Here is a 21,674-nt window from a genome sequence, read left to right as displayed (position 1 = left end):
TCCCATTTTGCAGTTGCACAGGAAGTATCTTTGGTTCATGGAAGGGTCGCAACACTACCAGTTTGCATTCCTTCCATTTAGTCCTACTTCCGCACCTCGAGTCTTCATGAAGGTGATGGCAGTGGTCGCAGCACATCTCAGACAGTAGGGAATATCAGTTTCCCTTACCTGGATGATTTTTTATCAAAGCCAATGCTCCGGAGTTGGTGTTGCATCACTTGCATGTGACAACTCAATTGTTATTCAATCTGGGTTTTTCCATCAACGTACCCAAACCTCACCTGGAGCCCTCTTAGTGCACCATGTTCATAAAGAAAGTACTGGACACCACAGTGAATTGTGCCTACCTTACTCCTCAGAGGATTCAAGACATTTAGGCTATGATTCCAATGTTTCAGAATGGAGCACTTGTTCCAGTCCTGAAAGTCCTGCGCCTGCTCGGTCCGTTCACTTCCTGCATTCTGTTGGTCACTCTTGCACATTGACACGTGATGACCCTGCAGTGGTGCCTCTGCAGGCAGATGTTTCAACACAACTGGGATCTCAGAGTCAGTTAAGATCTCCAGAAATGCTGCAGAGGATCTCTGATGGTCGGGTGTAGACAGCAATCTATCACAAGGAAAGCCATTTTGTCTTCTGCCTGCGGTGGCCACAGTGATCACGGATGCCTCTACTCTAGGGTGGGGAGCAGATCTGGGGGATCTGGAGATCAAAGGACTTTGGTCGCCAGAAGAACAGTTGTTTTGCATCAATCTGTTGAAATTGCAGGCAATTCATCTGGCTCTCAAGGCCTTCCTCCCTTCCATTTGCGGTCAGTTGGTGCAGGTCTTGACAACACTACTGCAATGTGGTACAACAACAAACAGATAGGGTCATATCTTCTTTGCAATGAAGCTCTGCAACCCTGGTCCTGGGCTCAGGACCATCGGATTTGCATTGTGGCAAATCGCCTTGGCCACAGTACTGAACGTACATGCAGACAGTCTCAGCTGGCACTTCTTAGCCGGCCATGAGTGGCGTCTCCATCCGGAGGTGGTGCTTCACATCTTCAGGCTATAGAGGACACCTCAGATAGACCTGTTTGCCACTCATGAGAAAGCTCACTGCCCATCATTCTGCAGCCTCCAGTATCTGATGCTAGGGAGCATTGGGGACCCGTTTGAATTGAGCTGGAACACCAAGCTATTTTTCGCGTTTCCACCCATACCCTTGTAGGAAAGTACCATCTTGCCTGGCATGTTACCCCCATTTTTACATGTATGTAAGTTTGTTTTTGCCTGTCTCACTGGAATCCTAATAGCCAGGACCCCAGTGCTCATAGTTTGTGGCCTGAATGTGTGTACCTGTGTAGTGACTAACTGTGTCACTGAGGCAAGTGACCATTTTTACCAATTCTAATTGGCACACTGGAACACCCTTATAATTCCCTAGTATATGGTACCCAGGTACCCATGGTATTAGGGTTCCAGGAGATCCCTATGGGCTGCAGCATTTCTTTTGCCACCCATAGGAAGCTCAGACAAATCTTACACAGGACTGCCACTGCAGCCTGAGTGAAATAACGCACACGTAATTTCACAGCCATTTTTCACTGCACTTAAGTAACTTATAAGTCACCTATATGTCTAGCCTTCACTTGCTGAAGGTTAGGTGCAAAGTTACTAAGTGTGAGGGCACCCTTGCACTAGCAAAGGTGCCCCTACATAGTTCAGGGCCATTTCCTCGGACTTTGTGAGTGCGGAGACGCCATTAGACGCGTGCACTACATATAGGTCAATACCTATATGTAGCTTCACAATGGTAACTCCGAATATGGCCATGTAACATGTCTATGATCATGGAATTGTCCCCCCATGCCAACTCTGGTATTGGGGTGCCAGTCCCATGCATCCCCGGGGGTCCACTATGGACCCCGGGTACAGCCAAACCAGCTCGCTGGGGTTTTCTCTGCAGCTACCGCTGCTGCCAACCCACAGACAGGGTTCTGCCCTTCTGGGGTCTGGGCAGCCCAGTTCCAGGAAGGCAGAGCAACGAATTTCCTCTAAGAGAGGGTGTTACACCCTCTCCCTTTGGAAATAGGTGTTAAGGGCTGGGGAGGAGTAGCCTCCCCCAGCCTCTGGAAATGCTTTGAAGGGCACAGATGGTGCCCTCCTTGCGTAAACCAGTCTACACCGGTTCAGGGAACCCCCAGTCCCTGCTCAGGCGTGAAACTGGACAAAGGAAAGGGGAGTGACTACTCCCCTGTCCATCACCACCCCAGGGGTGGTGCCCAGAGCTCCTCCAGTGTGTCCCAGACCTCTGCCATCTTGGATCCAGAGGTGTGAGGGCACTCTGGAGGCCTCTGAGTGGCCACTGCCATCAGGTGACGTCAGAGACCCCTCCTGATAGGTGCTTACCTGACTAGGTGGCCAATCCTCCTCTGAGGGCTATTTAGGGTCTCTCCAGTGGGCTTTCCCTCAGATAACGACTTGCAAGAATTCACCAGAGTTCCTCTGCACCTCTCTCTTCGACTTCTGATCGACCGCTGACTGCTCCAGAACGCCTGCAAAACTGCAACAAAGTAGCAAGAAGACTACCAGCGACATTGCAGCACCTAATCCTGCCAGCTTTCTCGACTGTTTCCTGGTGGTGCATGCTTTGGGGGCTGCCTGCCTTCATCCTGCACTGGAAGCCATGAAGAAATCTCCTGTGGGTTGACCGAATCTTGCCCCCGCTCCAGCAGGCACCAAACCTCAGCATCACCAGTACTCTGGGACCCCTCTCGTCCAGACGAGTTTGGCCCCTGTAACACAGGTGGTGGATCCAAGTGACCCAGACTGTCCAGTGGTCCAACTGTCCAAATTTGGAGGAGGTAATTCTTTGCCTCCCCTCTCCAGACAATAATCCTGTGCACCGTGTGAACTGCAGCTGCTAGGGCTTCTGTGCATCTTTCCAAGGAATCCTTCATGCACAGCCAAGCCCAGGTCCCCAGCACTCCGTCCTGCATTGCTCAACTCCATGAGTTGACCTCTGGCTTCATGGGACCCTCTTTTGTAGTGTTGAGATGACCGCTGTGCTCAGTCTTCTTGAACCCATGTTCAAGGACTTCTGAGGGTGCTACCTTATTGTGCGTGGGCTCTCTACATTGCTGAGGGCCCCCTCTGTCTTCTCTCCCAAGTGGCGACATCCTGGTCCTTCCTGGGCCCGGGCAGCATCCTTTTTCTTCAAATGCGGCTCTTGCAGCTAGCAAGGCTTGTTTGTGGTCTTTTGCCAAAGAAACAACTCTGCATCCTCCAGCATTCCGTGCACAAAGGAGAAGTTCCTAGCACCTTTTGTTGTTGCAGAATCTTCAGCTTCTTCCATCCAGAGGCAACCATTTTGCACCTTCATCTGGGGTTTAGTGGGCTCCTGCCCCCCCAGACACTTTCACGACTCTTGGACTTCATATCCTTCCTTTGCAAGTCCTCAGGTCCAGGAATCCGTCTTCAGTGCATTGCAGTCTGTTGTGGTCTTTGCAAAATCCTCTATCACGAGTTTAGTGTGTTTCTGGGGATATAGTAGTACTTTACTCCCACTTTTCAGGGTCTTGGGGTGGGGTATCTTGGACACCCTTACTGTTTTCGTACGCTCCCAGCAACCCTCTACACACTACACTAGCCTAGGGGTTTATTTGTGGTTCGCATTCCACTTTCATAGTATATGGTTTGTGTTGCCCCTAGGACTATTGCATCCTATTGTATTCTACAGTGTTTGCACTATCTTTCTAACTGTTTACTTACCTGATTTTGGTTTGTGTGTATATTTTGTGTATTTTACTTATCTTCCAAGGGAGTATATCCTCTGAGATATTTTTGGCACATTGTCACTGAAATAAAGAACCTTTATTTTTAGTAACCCTGAGTATTGTGTTTCTTATTATATAGTACCTATAGATAGATAGATAGCTTTATTCGGCAAAATAGTACCATCAAAGCAGATAAAAAGACATAAATACATCGTATTAAAAAAGTATTAAGATAAGTGAGTAAAAATGACAACATAAAACAATACATCAAACACCTCAGCCCTTGTTTAAAATACATAAATTGTGTTTAAAAGAAAATGATCAAATGCATAAAAATAAGAATAAATAATTACAATCCCCGGCACATAAAAATCATTTAAATCTCGGCACCAAAGATTAGCTTCATCTAATATTACCAGCTCATGGCAAAGTAGGGTTAAATTGGGTGACATACTCCTGACTTCAGAAATTTATGTCTGATTGGCCATATGGTCTCCAGAAACTTCACCAGTGCACATTCCAGTTCGCCATGGGCGTTTGATTTAAGAATCCTAAAAGCTACTGACCCACTCTCAAAGCCCATGGATTTACAGAGTGGAATGAGCCAACGTGCTCTTTGCGTGCGATACGCAGGGCAACAAAATAATACATGCGCTAAGTGCTCAGCAACTCCACATCCCATTGGACATAAATCACTGTAAGCACCTGAATTAGGCCGTTTACAAGTAAACAGAGTGGTAGTGTTCCCAACCTAAATCTAATTAAAAGTGCTTGTGCAAAAGGGGAAACAATCATGTCCAGAAAGATCTCAAATTCGTAGTGGCACTTCAAGGATAAAAAGCTATTAGTTAAACTGGGTGAGGGAACCTCTGCTAGTTTTTCCACTTGGACTCTCATCCAATATGCATCTTTCACAAGTTGAACAGCATTTTTGGGAGATGTGCAGGATCCAGCCAGAGACTGCTCAACCCAAGAGCAAGGAGAGATTATTTCACATATTTACACTACCTAACCCTTTTTTAGGGTTTGCGCACTCACTAAGTGACTAAGCCCGGCTCTGTATGGGCCAAAGATATCCGAGGGCCATAACCTAAGCCAGTACATCAATGGTCCTAGGGCGGCAATATGCGAGATAGAGTAAAGGTTTAGATCCAACCGAATGGGCAAGATTGGAGAGCTTGCAGGAATTTTTAATAGCATTTTCAAAAAGGAGTTTTCAGCTTTCTCTAGATCGTTTAAATTACAATAACCCCATAGCTCTGCACCATATAGTACTCCACCCCTGGCCTGAGCTTTGTATATTTCTAATGGAGGAATAATTGCAAGGGGATTTGGCAACGTATCTAAAAATGCATCCCGATTTCTGTTTTAAACTAATGCGGACTTAGCTAAATGTGCCTTCCATTTCTGGGAGTTCTCCAACCTAAAACCCAAATAATCAAAGTCGAAAACTCTTTCTAACGCCTCTCTTTCCAAATATATTTTTTTCTAGCCTTCTGTTTGGGATCACCAAACACCATATACTTGGTTTTGGAAGAATTTATTTCCAAACTATAGTCTTTACAAAAGCATGTGAACTTATCTAACAATTTAGTTAGGCCGGAGGCTCCCTGTACTGCTGATAGATCAAGGTCAACATGTTTCTAGCTTTTTAGTCTACAAGATCTAGTGCGATTCTTCAGGACCAATAAACCTACATAATCCTAAAGTTGTATGGAACCCATAACTGGGGACTGTCACATTAAGCAGGAACCTCGAATATAGGAGAAAAAATTCAATCATACATAGATACAAAACTTCTGATATATCGATGGAAAGCATGAGCTGAGGACTGATGATCAGCTGTTTGTTGGCTATGTAGACACAATGAAGGGCAAGGCTGTCCACAAGAGGACATTATTCAGATGGATCATCCTCTGCATAAAGATCTGCTATGCCATGGTGAAGAAACAGCCACCTGAAGGTATTAGAGCTCATTCTACCAGAGCTGTGTTCTACTTCCACCTTGGTGTTCCTGTTGTTGATACACATGAAGGGGCAACTTGGGCTTCCCTCCACACTTTTGCAAAGCACTATTGCATGGATTCTGAAGTGCAGAGGGACAGTCATTTTGCCTGTTCTGTTTTGCAGAATTTCTTGGTATAAGCAAACAGGCACCCACCTCCGAGTGTGGAACTGCTTGGGGAGTCTATTCAAAAGATGTGGGTTCCTCACCTTCTGAATACCCTCAATGTGCCACAAGATCCTACACGCAAGATAACAGCGTGTAGGATCTTATGGCATCCAAAATGTGGCAAACAGGTAGAACCCACTTTTCAGCAGTCACTTACCACTTCCCCCGGTCACAGTGTCCTTGGCAGTGACTGCCACCTGAGGGAACCATCTTCAGCCTGCGCTATTCCCAGCAGGTTAGATACAGCCACAGCTACCACAGTACTACAGGAAGACAGCCCATGCCCTGCTGTACACACGTGCCCACCTGTTTCCACGTGCAGGCTAGGTACAGTGATTGTCAGCGACAATATATTGCATCAATGCAGCCAAATTCAGGCTGCTAGCTGAGAGTCGGAGCCGGGAGAGCAAGGGGAGTATGGCGTGTGTGACCAGTCTTACCCTAGACCACGCCTGTCTCTCCAAATGCGAGGACAGGATGCACAGGAGAGGACTTCTTTAAAACCCCTTTTGCTCCAAGGGGCCTCCAGTGCTAAAATACTCAGAGCTGCTGGGGCCTCCGATGTCTTGAACGATGTGACATAAATGATTGCAGCTACACAGCTATAGTTGTGTCAGCCATCGTTGCTGCCTTCCAGCTTGTGACGTATGGGTGGGCATGACATGGCCACAGGGCGTATGTATAAATCTACTGATCAGCAGGTAGTACATTTGATGCACGATTCTCAGAGGGGGACAATAAGCCCCCTCCACAACTACTAATTTCCTTGTAACGCCTAATTATAGAAAGTTTGTCTGTGTAGCATAAGCCTTAGCCTTTCAAGCCAGTGGGAGTGGACAGGTGACTGAGCTGTATAAATAGCAACTCCCCAGTCACAGAGGTTCCCATTCAAAGATGGTGAACTTTCCCAAAACAGAAGACAAGTGCAGGTGGGAGGCCAGGTAAGGCTGTCATCAATGAATGTGTTCCCTTTCAGATTGTTTTTTTTTCCAGGGAACCTTCAGGTCCAGCACCCCCGGGTTTTAACCCCTAACATTCTGGACTGAGAACTGGAGTGCCTGTGCAAAAATAAATCGTATGGTGTTAAATCAAATTAATATGCCAACCAAGTGAATTGTAAGACCGAGTCGCCATAGTATCTTAATCTTAATTTCTGGAAAAGGAATAGCATGTAATTCATGTAATAAAAAAATAAAACATGTTTGTGTTCAGCATGCCAGGTTAGAGAAGCCAAGGTGCAGTATTAGACAACTTGTTCAGTCAGTACCTTAACCACAGCTGAGTCATGTGGCAAGGGGCAGCTTGTGAAAAGTAGTGTGGATCACAAGTAGTCAATTCCACAACTATGGTGAGGGTGCCAAGTCACTTGTTAACTAGCAGCAACAGCACCATCATTCAATATCGATCCAAGATAACCATTTGTCAAGGAAGTTTCTGTTGCACAGATACTTAACATTATATGCATAATGTTTCTTTTGGATTTTGAATTTGGCATTACTGATTTGTAACTGTGTATGACAAACAAAACACTGCTAAATTTGCCTTAAATTGATAAGTGAGGTTATTGAACTGTGCTGTTCTGTTGTTCATACAATTGACTTGTTTATTGTTAGACCTGACATCCTTAAGGTGGTCATCCCCCAACTTTATGCCTGCCTCCCTTCATTTTTCTGACACTATTTTTGCTCGTTTTAAGACTTTGCGCACTTTACCACTGCTAACCAGTACTAAAGTGCATATGCTCTCTCCCTTAAACATGGTACATTGGTTCATTCCCAGTTGGCATATTTGATTTACTTGTAAGTCCCCAGTAAAGTGCACTACATGTGCTCATGGCCTGTAAATTGAATGCTACTAGTGGGCCTGCAGCACTGGTTCTGCCACCCACATAAGTAGCCCCTTAACCATGTCCCAGGCCTGCCATTGCCAGGCCTGTGTGTGCAGTTTCACTGCCACCTCGACTTGGCATTTAAAAGTACTTGCCAAGCCCTAAACTCCCCTTTTTCCACATATACGTCACCCCCTAAGGCAGGCCCTAGGTAACCCTAAGGGCAGGGTGCTATATAGATGAAAGGCAGGACATGTACATGTGTGTTTTATATGTCTTGGTAGTGGAAAACTCCGAAATTCATTTTCCACTACTGTGAGGCCTGCTCCGTTCATAGGATAGCATTAGGAATACCCTCCTACACTGTTTGAGTGGTAGATTCTGATCAGAAAGGGGTAACCAGTTCATATTTAGTATGGCCAGAATGGTAATAGAATATCATGCTTATTGGCCAGGCTGGATTTTATATTACTTTTTTAGAAATGCCACTTTTAGAAAGTGAGCATTTCTCTGCAAAATTCTATTCTGCCTTACAGCCTGTCTCCAATCAACGTCTGGGCTGGGCTGGTGGACAGCTCCCTTGTGCTTTTAACCCAGACAACCCAAACACAGGACAATCAGTCACACCTGCACTCATCTGCATACTGAATAGGTCTTCTTGGGCTGGAAGGGTGGAGGGCCTGACACTTACATTTCAAAGGTTAGTGGCCTGCCCTTACACAATGGACTGCCAAACCCCCAACTGGGACCCTGGCAGACAGACCTGTGCTGAAAGGGGAACTTGTGCACTTCAAAACCACTCTTTGAAGTCTCCACCACTTCAAAGGAATTTTTGGATATATCTACTGGGTCCCTGACCCCACCAACTCAGACAATTCTGGACCTGAACCTGCAACCTGTCAAGAGGAACTGCCTGGCTGTTCAAAATACTTTTCTGTACTGCTTTGCAGAGAAGGACTGCTGCCCTGTTGTTGCCCTGCTGCTGTCTGACGTTGCTGAGAAGTGCTCTCAAGGGCTTGGATTGAGCTTGCCTCCTGTTTTCTGAAGTCTCAGGGCCAAAAAGACTTAATCTCTTCAGGAAACCCCTTGTGCTCCGAAAATCGACGCACAGCCTGCCGGAAACAAAGCATAGCTATTTTGTGAACTAGAAATCGCCGCACAGCCGAGCCTGAATCACCCAGCCCTACTTCCCGAGTGAAGATTCCACGCAACGCCTGCTTTGCGACTGGAAATTAAACGCACAACCCTACCGGATCGATGCACAGCTGAACCGGAACGACGCAGCTGATTCCCCGAGTGGAGAATAAACGCAGTGCCTGCCGTGTGACAGAAAATTTGACGCATCACCACACCGGATTGGTACAACACCTGTGGCTTCTTCCTGCATGCCAATGACTTCCCCACATTGTTCCTGGGTGTAAAACAAATCCCCACATCGCAGTGAGGAACCAAGACTGCACGCCGAAAAACAAAGCTGTGTCAGAAAATACGACAGACACCCTATTTTTCCACTTCTCTCCTCCTCTGCGGTCTCTGTGCGAGTTATTTATGAGGCAAGCCAGGTACTTTGTGTAAACAAGAGACAATTGTTAATATCTAAGATTTAAGACTCTTTTTTAATTTTTGAAAAGTGATATCTCAACTTTTACTTTTTGAATCTTTATTGTTTTGACCTAATTTTAACCAGATAAATATCATATATTTTTCTAAACCTGTGGGGTGTATTTATGTAGTGTTTTCACTGTGTTTTAATGTATGATTTATTGCACAACTACTTTACACATTGCCTTCTAAGTTAATGCCAAGCTACCAGAGGGTGGGCACAGGATAATTTGGATTGTGTATGTGACTTACATTGTCTAGGATTGTGGTCCCTACTTGGACAAGAGTGTATACCTCTGCCAACTAGAGATAACATTTATGATTGGAAAAGATTACTAAGAATTATCACTTGAGGTACTATTGCGTATTGCTTAGAATAGTGGTATAACCTTGTTTGATTCCAAGGACTCAGCCCCTCTTTAGTTTATGGTATCTTTCTAAAAATGGCATTTCCAAAACAGTAATTTGAAATCCAACTTGACCATTAGATTAGGTTTTAAAATATATTAATTTGAGTCCTTGAATCATGGCTCTAGTTAGTCCTATACTGAAGTTATTAATTATAAGATATTATAATGTTTTTCTATGAGAGAGCCAGGCATGCCACTGTGAAAAACATATTTGGAGACTTTTTGACTGCCAGCACACATCCTTCATTTTAAATATCATGCTCCCTACCCTATGGGCATTTAGGTACTGCATTAGGGGTAACATCAGTATTAACAAGCATTCGCAATGCAATTAGTCTCGCATTTGCTCAAGCTAGAGCTATTAGCATTGTAAACTCCTTACCGGACTTTTCTTGCCACAAAATTAGAAAATGAAAAGTCATGCCATTTCACATAAGTGAGCTGATTCAAAGAGCCATGCCATGAGCGTGAAGGAGACACACAAAAGGAAAAAGAAGTTTGCTCACAGTCAAACGTATCGGCAAAAGAGCAATAAGCCATGTAACAGGGTCGATGTCCAAGGCAGTAACAAAACTGCCTCAAGAAGAGACAAAAGTAAAGAATTTACCAATGATAACAACAGATTTTTGAAGGGCAAGCTGAATAATGAGCGATAGTGATGGGCGTGAGGTGGATGTGGTTAAAATCCCAAATAGGTAGCAACACATTTGAAAAGCAGTGCTTGCGCGCTGCTATGTTCGACCTGAAAATGAAGGACAAATATCAAGAAGTTCTGTACAATTTGTAAAAAAAAAAACACTGCAGAGGGTGAGGGTTTTTCTTAGGACCCCGTGACCAGTACTGCTAAATGCCCCTGTTGACAAACATGAAAGCTACAAAGTCTTGATTCACCTCACAAGCCTCTTTCTTCAACCACCTACACATTCTCTCTCTTTATTGCACTCTTTCAGATTCTTTTTAAATCCTGCTTTCTCCATTTGTCACAGTTTTCCTGTCTCTCCCATCCTCCTTCATTTCCCTTTTCTGCCTTTCTTTCTCGCACTGGGTCAATGTATGATGATGAAAAACAAGTCCTGGTCCCCACCACCGGCAACCACCTGCACAAATTAATCACTCTAGCTTGAAGAATGAATCATGATAAAGAGAGGATCATACATCTGTAGGTGAGGGAACATAGGAGTGGTGTAACAAAGGCCCCTGTAGACCCTGCACTGTGGGGGTGGGGGTGGAGCTCTAGGGGCCCCCTCAGTGCAGGACCTTGGTCTGTGAGTCAGAGGGAGCCACCTCCATCTTCTTTGCAGTGTGTGTGGGGAGGGATGCTCACATTTTCTTACGTCACCCGAACATAGCAGGGCGACATAGTTACTGAGGGAAAGAAACACCCAGGGATGAATAAAGCTCAAAGGAGTGGGGCCCATAATGTTACTTTAGGAAAATAACATGTATTAGATGAGGTACCCAAGCTACCTAATCTTGTAAAAGTACATTGGTAGGTTATCTGTAGCAGATGGCGTAATCCCATAATATGCAAAGGATTGCTGGTTCGTTTCAAATACCAAAAGGACAAGTTCTTTGAATCTGGAAAGGAAAATGTAAAACATTGTTGCCTGTCCAGAATATGTTGCTGGCAAAGCTCAAGGCTCCTGTAGAGCACAACAATTAAAAAGTGGTTTTCAAAAGCAACTGATGAATTTGCATTTAAGGAGACATAATTTATGATAAATAGGCTCTAAGGACACGCATGCAATGTATATAAAATAATAATTAAACTTAATAAGCAGTGTAGATGAAAGTGGTGACCTAGCGATAATCTTCTGCACCACTGAGGCTGTGCAGTTGCAGGTAATATTGTCCTACAAAAAAAGCTTCGGCTGTGAAAAGAACCCAATATGGCATGAGGAACAGCATAATCAAATGCGTAAAAAGTATGTTAAGCACGTTTGTTAAGAGGAGGGTGCGCAAAAAAAAACAAATGTGTAAAGGGAAGCAGGGGCATAACAAAGGCCCCCGCAGCCTCAGTGGTGGGTGGGGGTGGTGATGGGGCGAGCTCCAGGGCTACCCCTCAGCACTCTACACAGTGCACGGGTGACAGGCCCCTGACTGGGTCGGGGGGGGGGGGGGGGGGCCTACAGATACTTTGCAGGGGCTGGGGCCTTAAGTTTCGTTACACCATTGAAGGGAAGAAGGAGGTTTATGAAGCAAAATCAGAACATGGGCGGGGGATGGAGATAGCGGGCAGCACATAAGGTTGGAGCTTCACAGAAGAGACCGGAAGTTCCGGCTCTGGAGGTATGTGGCAAAGTAAATCAAAGTGACACATGAAGGCAAAGTTTTTGAAAGAAGGTGCTTAGAAAACCGTAAAATCCGTGCATATGAAGAGGCATAATAACAGAAACTAAAGGTGCGGCACCCAAAAGAACATGACATAAATGTGTAAAATGAAATCAGTTAGATAGCAGAAATTAAAGGTGGGAGGTAAATAATTAATATAATTCGAAGTACGTATGTGCTGCAAGAGGAACGCATGAAGCTGTAGGTATTGGAAGAAGGTAACACAAATGTGTGAACCTTTTTTGTACCTTGGAATTTCTTATTTCCAATTAAAATGCGACATTTAAACCAAGTACTCCCAGTGCAATGGGTCCCGCATTTGCTCGAGTTACAGCTATTAGCGTTGTAAATTCCTAACTGGACTTTTCTTGCCACTTAAATAGAAAATAAAAAGTAAAACAGTTTCACATAAGCGAGATGATTCAAAGCGACACCGTGAGCGCGAAGGAGAGAAACATAAGAAAAAAGAAGTTCTCTCGCAGTCAAAGCTATCTGCAAAAGTGCAATTATCCATGTAACAGGATTGAAGGCCAAGGTGATAACAAAACCGCCCTAAGGAGGGACAAACGTAAAGCAGTTACCAATGAAAAAAAAGGATTTTTGAAATGCAAGTCCATGAACGAGTGATAGTGATGGGTGTGCGGTGGGTGTGGTTTAAAGCCGAGATACATCAGAAAAGCAGCGCTTGCGTGCTGCTATGCTCAACCTAAAAAGGATGGCTTAGACATGGTGAAACGATTATTTTGCCAGTCAAATTTTCAGTTTGAAATTAAAACTGCACACTCCGCACACTCAGGCTGCAGGGACAGGCCTGCAGACATGCTTTGCCATGTCACTATAGGTGCTGGAGAGCACTAGTGACATTTAACTTACAGGCCCTGGGTATATAGAGTATCTAGGGACGTACCTGTAAGTTAACTATGCCAATAAGGGATTAGACAATCTACATGGATTTAGGGTTCAGAGCACATACACTGGGCACTGGTCGGCAGTGCCTCAGTGTTCATAATCCATTTACCAGCAATAAAAATCCAGAAAAAGTGGGGAGGGGGATAAACAAGTCAAAAGGTAATTTTTTTTACAATTTATAATTCTTTTCTGGGGGATTCATAAACACTTGGATGTTTGTTTGACACCTCATAAGGTTCAAGAACTCAGTAGTAGACTCAAAAACCAGACACAGCACAAACAAAAAAATCCAGAAGCCTTCTTAGCAGGGTTCACTGACTCTATGGAGGGTTTTGTGGACTTTGAAGCCTCACTGCAGGGCTATGGACCCTGCCTTGGTGTCTGCAAACCGTGCAGCAAAACATACTGTTTTAATGGGAACCCACCCTACTTGAGTCAGTGGGCCAGAGTATTGTCCCTCTGATCCCTAATGGCTCCTTCAGTTTTTCTTTAGAGGATGTTGGGACCAAGCCCTCTATCTTGTAACAGCAGTTTTTCTGAGTTGTGGCCAGCCAATCAGAGGCCTCAGGTTCACTGACCTACAATCAGGCATGTAATCTCAAAGAGGACGATGGGGAAAAAAGCACTCTCTCTTCCAATTATATTTGTTTTTTTTTTATTTGGGTTTGTGAATGGTCTGTGAAACCTAGTTCACAGACAATTCACAGATTAATGGTCATGGTCCATATTTCTGCATATTTTAAACCCTTTCAAGACCGCCGGACACATTTTGTAATGCTAATTTCTCAAAAACTACTGAACAGATTTTCCATCAAACCAATCAAAGGCACTTCCTTTAGGGCAATTCTACTTTCATGCCAAGTTTGGCATAATTATGTTCAGCATTTCTTTTCTGTAACAGTGAACACATTTTTTACAGAAGTTAAAACTGGAAAGGTCACTTTGTTGACCATCCCGTTTATTCCTTCCCACGAACAGATCTGCTTCAAAACCTACTATGCCCAAAAAATCGGATCAACTTTTTTTTTATTTTTTTAAGTTTCATGCAGATTGGTCAAATGGCTCCAAAGTTATTAATAAAATGAAAAAAATGCTTCTCAATGAAAATTCTGATATAACCATAACTACACTGGTTATTACATTGGTATTCAGATCAACTGTACTAGTAAACAAACATTCACAAATTTCTTACTAAAGCGCAAAGGTCAAATTTGAGTTTTACAACAGGAGAGCAAACTTTTTTTTTTCTAATACTTTTTTTTTCTTTTGTTATGTGGATTTGCATACAGTTGTAACAAATAAAGCAAAAGCTGAAAATAGACAACCATGTAACTACAATAACAAATAAAACGTTGGTGCCCCTACCTCCCCCAACTCCACACCACCCCCACATCCCTTTACCTGTGCGTCAGGTAGTACCTCAACGGAGTCAATAGCATCTCAGTGTTTCTATCTTCAGATTGACCTGTGTATATTCTGACTTCTTCATGGAGAGAGTCATTATCAAACTTTGTTTGAGTAATTGTGATATATTTTTGCCCATGCCTTCCAAATCTTGTAAAATTTCTGTGGCCAGCTCTAAGCCTTGTATACCACTTCTTCCCGGGCCATACAGCTATCTAATCTCTGCTTCCATCGAAGTGTATTTGAAGTGCACAGCGGTCCTTTCTTGCTGCCCTGGCTCTAGACTCTCTACAGGGGGTTAAGCATTCCTTTACTGCCTAGTCAGGTGTGCATGTCCGCTCCTCCCTCCTACCCTGCCCAGGGTGGCCCACCAGCATGCAGATGGCCAATTAGTCACACCTACCATTCCTTTGTGTGAGGCTGTCTAGGGGAAAAGCAGGAGAGCAGCTGTCACTCCACCCAGATGTGTTTTGAAGACATGCTGCAGGCACACAGAGCTAAGAGCAGGAGAATGCCAACTTTCTAAAAGTGCCGTTTTCAAACTTGTAATAATAAATCCAACTTTACCATAAAAGAGGAGTTGTCATTACAATTCCAAAGGTATTACACATGGCACAGCTACTCTTCCTCAATTAGGAATTATAGCTTATTAAATGTAATAAGAAATCTCCAATCATAGCCTATCAGAGGGGGAGGCCTCACAGTAGTGAAAAAGAAATTTGGGAGGATGGGGTGGTGTTTCACTACTAGGACATGTAAATCTTAAAACTACATGTCCTACCTTTTAATCATATGGCACCCTGCCCATGGGCTACTAAAGCCTACCTTATGAGTGACATGTAATTAAAGGACAGTTTAAGGCTTGGCAAGAGGTTTTAAATGGCAAGTCGAGGTGACAGTGTGAACTGCCCACACAGGCTCTGCAATGGCAGGCCTGAGACATGTTTAAGGGCTACTTGAGTAGGTTGCACAAGTAGTGCTGCAGGACCACTGATAGCATTTAACTTACAAGTCCTGGGCACATGTAGTGCACTGTACTAGGGGCTCACAGGTAAATTAAATGTGCCAATTGAGGATACATTAATCAACCCATGTTTTGTTTTGGAGAAGCACATGGAATTTAGCACTGGTTATCAGTGGTGAAGTTTTCAGACTTCTAAGGCCAGCAAAAAGAATCAGCAAAAATATGAGGCAAGCAGACAAAATGTTAGGGGGAAGACCATCCTAAGGCTGACAAGTCTGACACAGATCCCCCATCTGAAATTAGGGAGAGGTACACCACATCTAGGGGGTTCTCATAACAAAAGCGGGAAAACCTGGAAAGACCATAAGCACTGGAGTGGTGTAGCCCTGGTCTATGTTCCAACCTAAAGTCCATACCCTGTAGGGAGATAGACTACCTTAACAGTTTGAATTCTCACCCCTCATTTGCATTAGACACCTGAAGGGCCTGTGGTCTGTCTGAATCAGGAAGTGAGTCCCAAACAGGTATAGTGCCAAATCCTTCAATGTTTTGATCACAGAAAAGGCTTTAAACAGCACTCCAGCTTTGTTCCCTCAGGAGTACCCTCCTGGAGATGAAGGCTACGGTTGTTTTAGACCATCTTCATTAAGTTGTGAAAGTACTCCCCCTTTGCCATGCTCTGAGGCATCTGTCTGTAAAATAAATTTCTTGGAAAGGTCTGCAGCCTTGAGCACATGGGCTGTGCACATGGCCTTCTTTAGGGAATTAATTGCTTTTGGGTATGCCTCTGTCTAAATCACATTCCTGGGCTGCTTCTTCCAACTCAGCTTTGTAAAGGGGGCAACAATGGTGCCATATCCCTTGAAAAACCTCCTGTAGTACCCAGTGAGGCCCAAGAAGGCTCTGACCTCAGTCTGGGTTTTGGGGAGCTCCCAGGCAATGATAGTTTCTACCTTGGCCTGAAAGGGCTGCAACAGGTGTTCCTTAGTAAACCACAGATCCCTGCCCTATCTGGCTCTTACTGGCCTTGATAGGCTTGCCTGCTGCAGAGCCTTAAACGCTTCTAGGAGGTGACAAAGGTGGTCCTTCTACCTGCTACTGAAGACTGTAATGTCATCCATGTAGGCAGCACTGAAGGCCTCCATCCCAGCCAGGACCTGATTTACCGACCTCTGGAATGTGGTAGGGGAATTCTTAAGTCCAAAGGGCATCACTCTAAACTGGTAGTGGCCCTCTGGAGCGGAAAAGGCTGAGGGCAATGTGCCAGTACCCTGATATAAGATCAAAGGTACTTAAGTACTGGGCAGCCCCTACCCTGTCTATCAGCTCATCAGCCCAGGGGATGGGATGAGCATCAGTCTTAATGACTAAACTGAGCCCCCTGTAATCCACAAAGAACCCAAGTTCAGGTGCAGTGCCTGGTGGGACAGATTTTGGTACTAATGCCACAGGACTGGACCAGGCGTTACTGGAGGTTTCAGTCACCACCAGTCCCACCATTTTAGAAACCTCATCTTTAATACTCACTCTAAACTTGTCAGACAGCCTGTAAGATTTATGCTTGACAGGGGGGGCAGTCTCCTGTGCCCACATCATGGGTACGCAGGTAGTTAGTCCTAGGGATAAGGGAAATAGAGAAAACTACTGCCTAAGTGTTAGACCTGGCATCCTTGGCATGGTTTCCCCAAATGTTTTTTTTGCCCTCTGACCTCCTGTTTGCTGACTTCGTTTTTGCTGTCTTTAAGATTTAGGGCCCTTTACCACTGCTGACCAGTGCTCAAGTGCACATGCTCCTGACCTAATTTTTTTTACCATTGGCTTATCCACTATTGGCATATTTAATTTACTTATAAGCCCCTTGTAAGGTGCACTACATGTGCCCAGGGCCTGTAGATTAAATGCTACTAGTGGGCCTGCGGTGCTGATTGTGCCACCCAGTCCAGTAGCCCTTTAAACATGACTCAGGCCTGCCATTGGCAGAGCCTGTGCATGCCAGCTTTAAACTGCCATGTCGACCTGGCAAGTTAATCCTCTTGCCAGGCCCAAACCTTACTTTCTAATACATATATGTCACCCCTAAGGTAGGACCTTGACAGCACCAAGGGCAGGCTGCAGTGTATTTTAAAAAGTTGGACATGTACTTTTAAGTCCTACTTGTCCAAGTAGCGAAAAACTCAAATTTATTTTTCACTACTGCAAGGCCTATCTCTACCATAGGTTAACACTGGGATCACCTTATTATATTTTCTAAGTGTCATTTCCAATTGGGAAGAGATGGGACCTCCAAAGTTTAGAGACTCTGGTATCACAAATTAAAATCACAACTTATGATGAAGTCAAATTTTAAATTGTAATTATGAAAATGCCACTTTTAGAAAGTTGCCAACATTTTATTATTTTAAATCATCTAGTGCCTTCTGTCTGTCTCTGAATAATTGTCTGCATGGGTGACAGCTGGGCTCTTGTGCATTCCTTCCAGACAGCCACACATAAAGGGAGCTTAGCTGTGACTGAGTGGTCATCTGCATGTTGATGGCTCATCCTGGGCAGGATGGGAGTGATAAGCTGACATACCTGAATGGGTTGGGTCCTAAACCAGCACAAAGGGTTGCATAACCCCCTGTAGTATGTGGAACCAGGGTGGGAAGGGCAGGAACATTGTGCACTTGAAAGACCTCTCTTTGAAATCTCCCCCACTTAAAATGCACCACTGGGTATACGAATTGGACTTCTGACCCCACCAAATCAGTACACTTATGGACCTGAGGACATTCTGCCAGGAAGAAGGACTGCTGTGCTGCTAAAGTGACTCTCAATCTGCTAGACTTTGCTTGACTTCTGCTCTGCTGTGCCTGCCTTGCTCCCCTCCTTGCCTGGGAGTGAGAAGGATTGGACCTGCATCTCTACATCCCCAGAACCAAAGTGACTCCAAGGGCTTGCTCGCTTGCCTCGTGTTCTGAAGTCTAAGGGACATCAAAGACTTCACTTAGCCCTGCTACAGCTTCTGGGCTCTGCCAATTGTGAGTCCTACCCTGACAAGAGGTGCCATTCACATCCTGTGCCCTTGGAAATGTGTTTTGTAGCTGTTTTCAATAGAAATTCATGCATCATAGTCACTGCGCCAATTGAACAGCCATATCTCTCCTCTCTGATGCTAACACATCGCCGCTGCAGACAAAGAAATTGCAGCGTCAACTGCATGGCTTAGAACCGGCGCGTCGCCCTCAGTCCCAAAGCATGGTATTCAGAATGCCAGCTGCGCAGCTTGACAATGATGCATCGCCTTCATCGCAAAGGGTTTGATGCCGTACGACTGCTTGAGGACATCGCATCAACGACTGCACAGCTCAAAGATGACGCATCCCTAACTGTGTGGATCACAATCGAAGAAACGCCTGTGCATCGACCCCTCTGCTTCTCGCATCAGATCCTCTAAATTGACGCAACCCTCCACACACTGGATATTTTTTCAGTGGGACAAGGTTGGTCCATTTAGTCCGCCTGTGCACCACTATGGTTGGCCTGAACTTCAGATTTACCCCGGGTCTAGAGTTACCAGATATCCCAGTATTGGTGCTTTATGCTTTTAAGCACTACAATTGCAAATATTCTTTAAAAAAACATATCTCAACTTCTACTTATTGGGTTTTTGTCATTTTGGTCTTGTTTAATTCATTAAATTAAGCTCTATTGTTCTAACCTAAGGGGGATTATTTTTGTGTAGTCTTTTCATTATTTTACTGCTTGAAGTTTTGCACAAATACTTTACACATTCCCTCCTCAGTTAAGCTTGCCTACTCATTTCCAAGCTACCAAAGGGTGAGCACAGTTTAAGTTATGGTGCGTATCTGACTTACGATCATTAGGGTTGTGGCTCCAGCTTAGACAGGATGCATCTCTCTGCCAACCAGAAAACCAATTTCTAACACTGGTGATCAGCAGTGAGCATAAGACTTGTGTTTGTGTAGTGCCTTACAGTAATTTGGTGTAAACTACCATCCAAATAGGAGACCAATTCGAATCAATTTTCTGAGCCTCATTGGTATTTTCCCTACTCTCTCTGACTGGCATTTTCAATGTTTCTATTCTACCTGACTGGCATTTTTGTTTTTCTATAAAACCATGTCTGACTGGAGGTCCTACATCTGCACCTACAAAAATAGACTGTGAGCTGACCCAACTGGAGAGTTACCCTGTGGCCCAGTTCAAGTATTTCTGCAAGGGGTTTGGGCTGTCTATAGAAGGCTTCACTAGGAAGGTGGAGATGAAAAAGGTGCTGAGGGCCTGGTTAACAGCCTGGGACACAACTTTGACCCAGAGGAAGATGATATAATCGGGGATGATGTGGGGCTGGATAAGTATTCCCTGAAACTGCCTGTGGGGCAGGGAGCCAATGGAGTGGAGGTTCTCCCCAGGAAAGGCAGCAGTATTTCATCTAGAGGCCTGTCCCTGGAGGAGCTGGAGGACAGGAGGTAGGAGAGGAAATTAAAATTGGAGCTGACTAACCTCAAATTGGAAAAGGAGAGGGCCTTGGAGAAGAAAAGGCTAGCTATGAAAACAAAGCAAGGGAAATAGGCCATGGAGGAGAGGATTACTCTGGAGCGGTTGGCTTATGGGAGAAGCCTAAAGGAACTGAACCTAAAAGTTATGCAAGTATAGGCCACTGGTGGCAGCAGTTCTGCAGCGCCCTCTGACAGGATGGTCCAGAACCCAAGGGTCCGATGTAAGCCCTTGAACATAAGCTGATGGTTTGGGACCTATGAGATTGATTTACATATACCCAAGGTCCCTGATGAGGATTAGGGAGCTAGTCTGAAGGCACATTCCTAATGAGGAAGGGACACTCTACTGGCCCTAGAAAGGAGAGACAGGATGAGGTATCCCCTCATGAAGGAGGCCCTAATCAAGAAGTCTGGTCTGACCCCAGAAAAGTACAGACAGACGTTCAGGGACAGTCAGAAGCTAGCCCAACAGACCTGGGTGGATTGTGTGGATTACTTTTGCAAGGCACTAGATGGTGGGTCTAGGGCATAGAGGTAAAGAATTACTAAGGGCTGTAAACCTTGATTGCAAAAGAGCACATGTTCAGTCTTTGCTTTCCTGATCTGCACCAAAACCTTGTTGACAGTAAGCTCTCTGACCCCAGGGAGCTTGCTAAGGAGGCGGACCGCTGGTCAGCACAAGGGGGCATAAGGTGGTAACTGACTGGGGTGGGGATCACCATAAGAATGGGCAGGGTCCTCACCAGAAGATGTAATGGGGGTAAAAACAAGAGTGTGAATGTTTTGAAGGGTCCCAAACTAGTTCTGCGGGTCACAGTTCCCATCTTCCTGATGAACAATGAAGAAATGGTTCCCTAACAGTAGGTCTGCAAGGAAGGCAGGAAGGTTTCTAAAAACGACCATTCTTAATAAATGCCTATCTATGCAGTGATATAATCTGATTTACTAAGGTGAAATGCTTCTGCATTTTACAGAAATACACCTTTTTGAATGTTGAAGCAACTGTATCATATTTGTACATTATTTTTGTTGCATGATATACATGCCAAATGTTTCCATGGCTCAGCTCATGCATGAACTCTTAGAGCCAAGCCACACCCATGGCTCAGCTCTAGCTCGTCTTGCCCTATTAATTTGCCTGTGTGCCCACTTTTATTTGCTACCTGTGCATAGTTCATGGGACCATCAGTCACTTGATAAAATTATTTGTAAACAACGAGGAAAAGAAACATCGAGCCCTGGTCACGTGCACTTTGATATCTCTATCATCAAGGAATCTTGTAGAAAAGATGAAGAAGAGTTTGTGCAGTGAAAACACACCTATAAAAAAGTGATCCCAGTGCAGAGACATTAGACCATTGTGTTGTATTTGACAGTAGTCATGAGTTCCCAGGGAGAACTACCAGGCTCAGGTGGGAAGGGCGTAGCTTGAGCAGACATGTTTGGGGCGTGACACCCGTCAAATGCATTCTCAGTTTGGTATGTGTGTCTGGGGACCCTGAGCCAAGCCTGCTATGTCTGTGTTGATTTTTCTCATTTTTATTTCACTAAGAGGTTCATTTTTTAGATCCCGCTCTTAAAGTAGGCTTGGAAAGCTGTGCCAGTCTTAAGCTTCCAGGCATACTACTGGCAATCAAACACACAAAAGGTGATGGGAGGGATGTTTGCGAATAGTCTAACCAGCAGTAGCAATTGCTTGGGGTTGCATTCCACCCTATTGTTTTTCAGGCACTGTGCTATTCCAGACAGAGGCGCACCTAATGCAAATCAGTAATGACTTTGGTCCTC

This window comes from Pleurodeles waltl, chromosome 8, assembly GCF_031143425.1.
Source record: "Pleurodeles waltl isolate 20211129_DDA chromosome 8, aPleWal1.hap1.20221129, whole genome shotgun sequence".
Taxonomy (NCBI): domain Eukaryota; kingdom Metazoa; phylum Chordata; class Amphibia; order Caudata; family Salamandridae; genus Pleurodeles; species Pleurodeles waltl.
Note: the sequence above shows the minus strand (reverse complement) of the source record.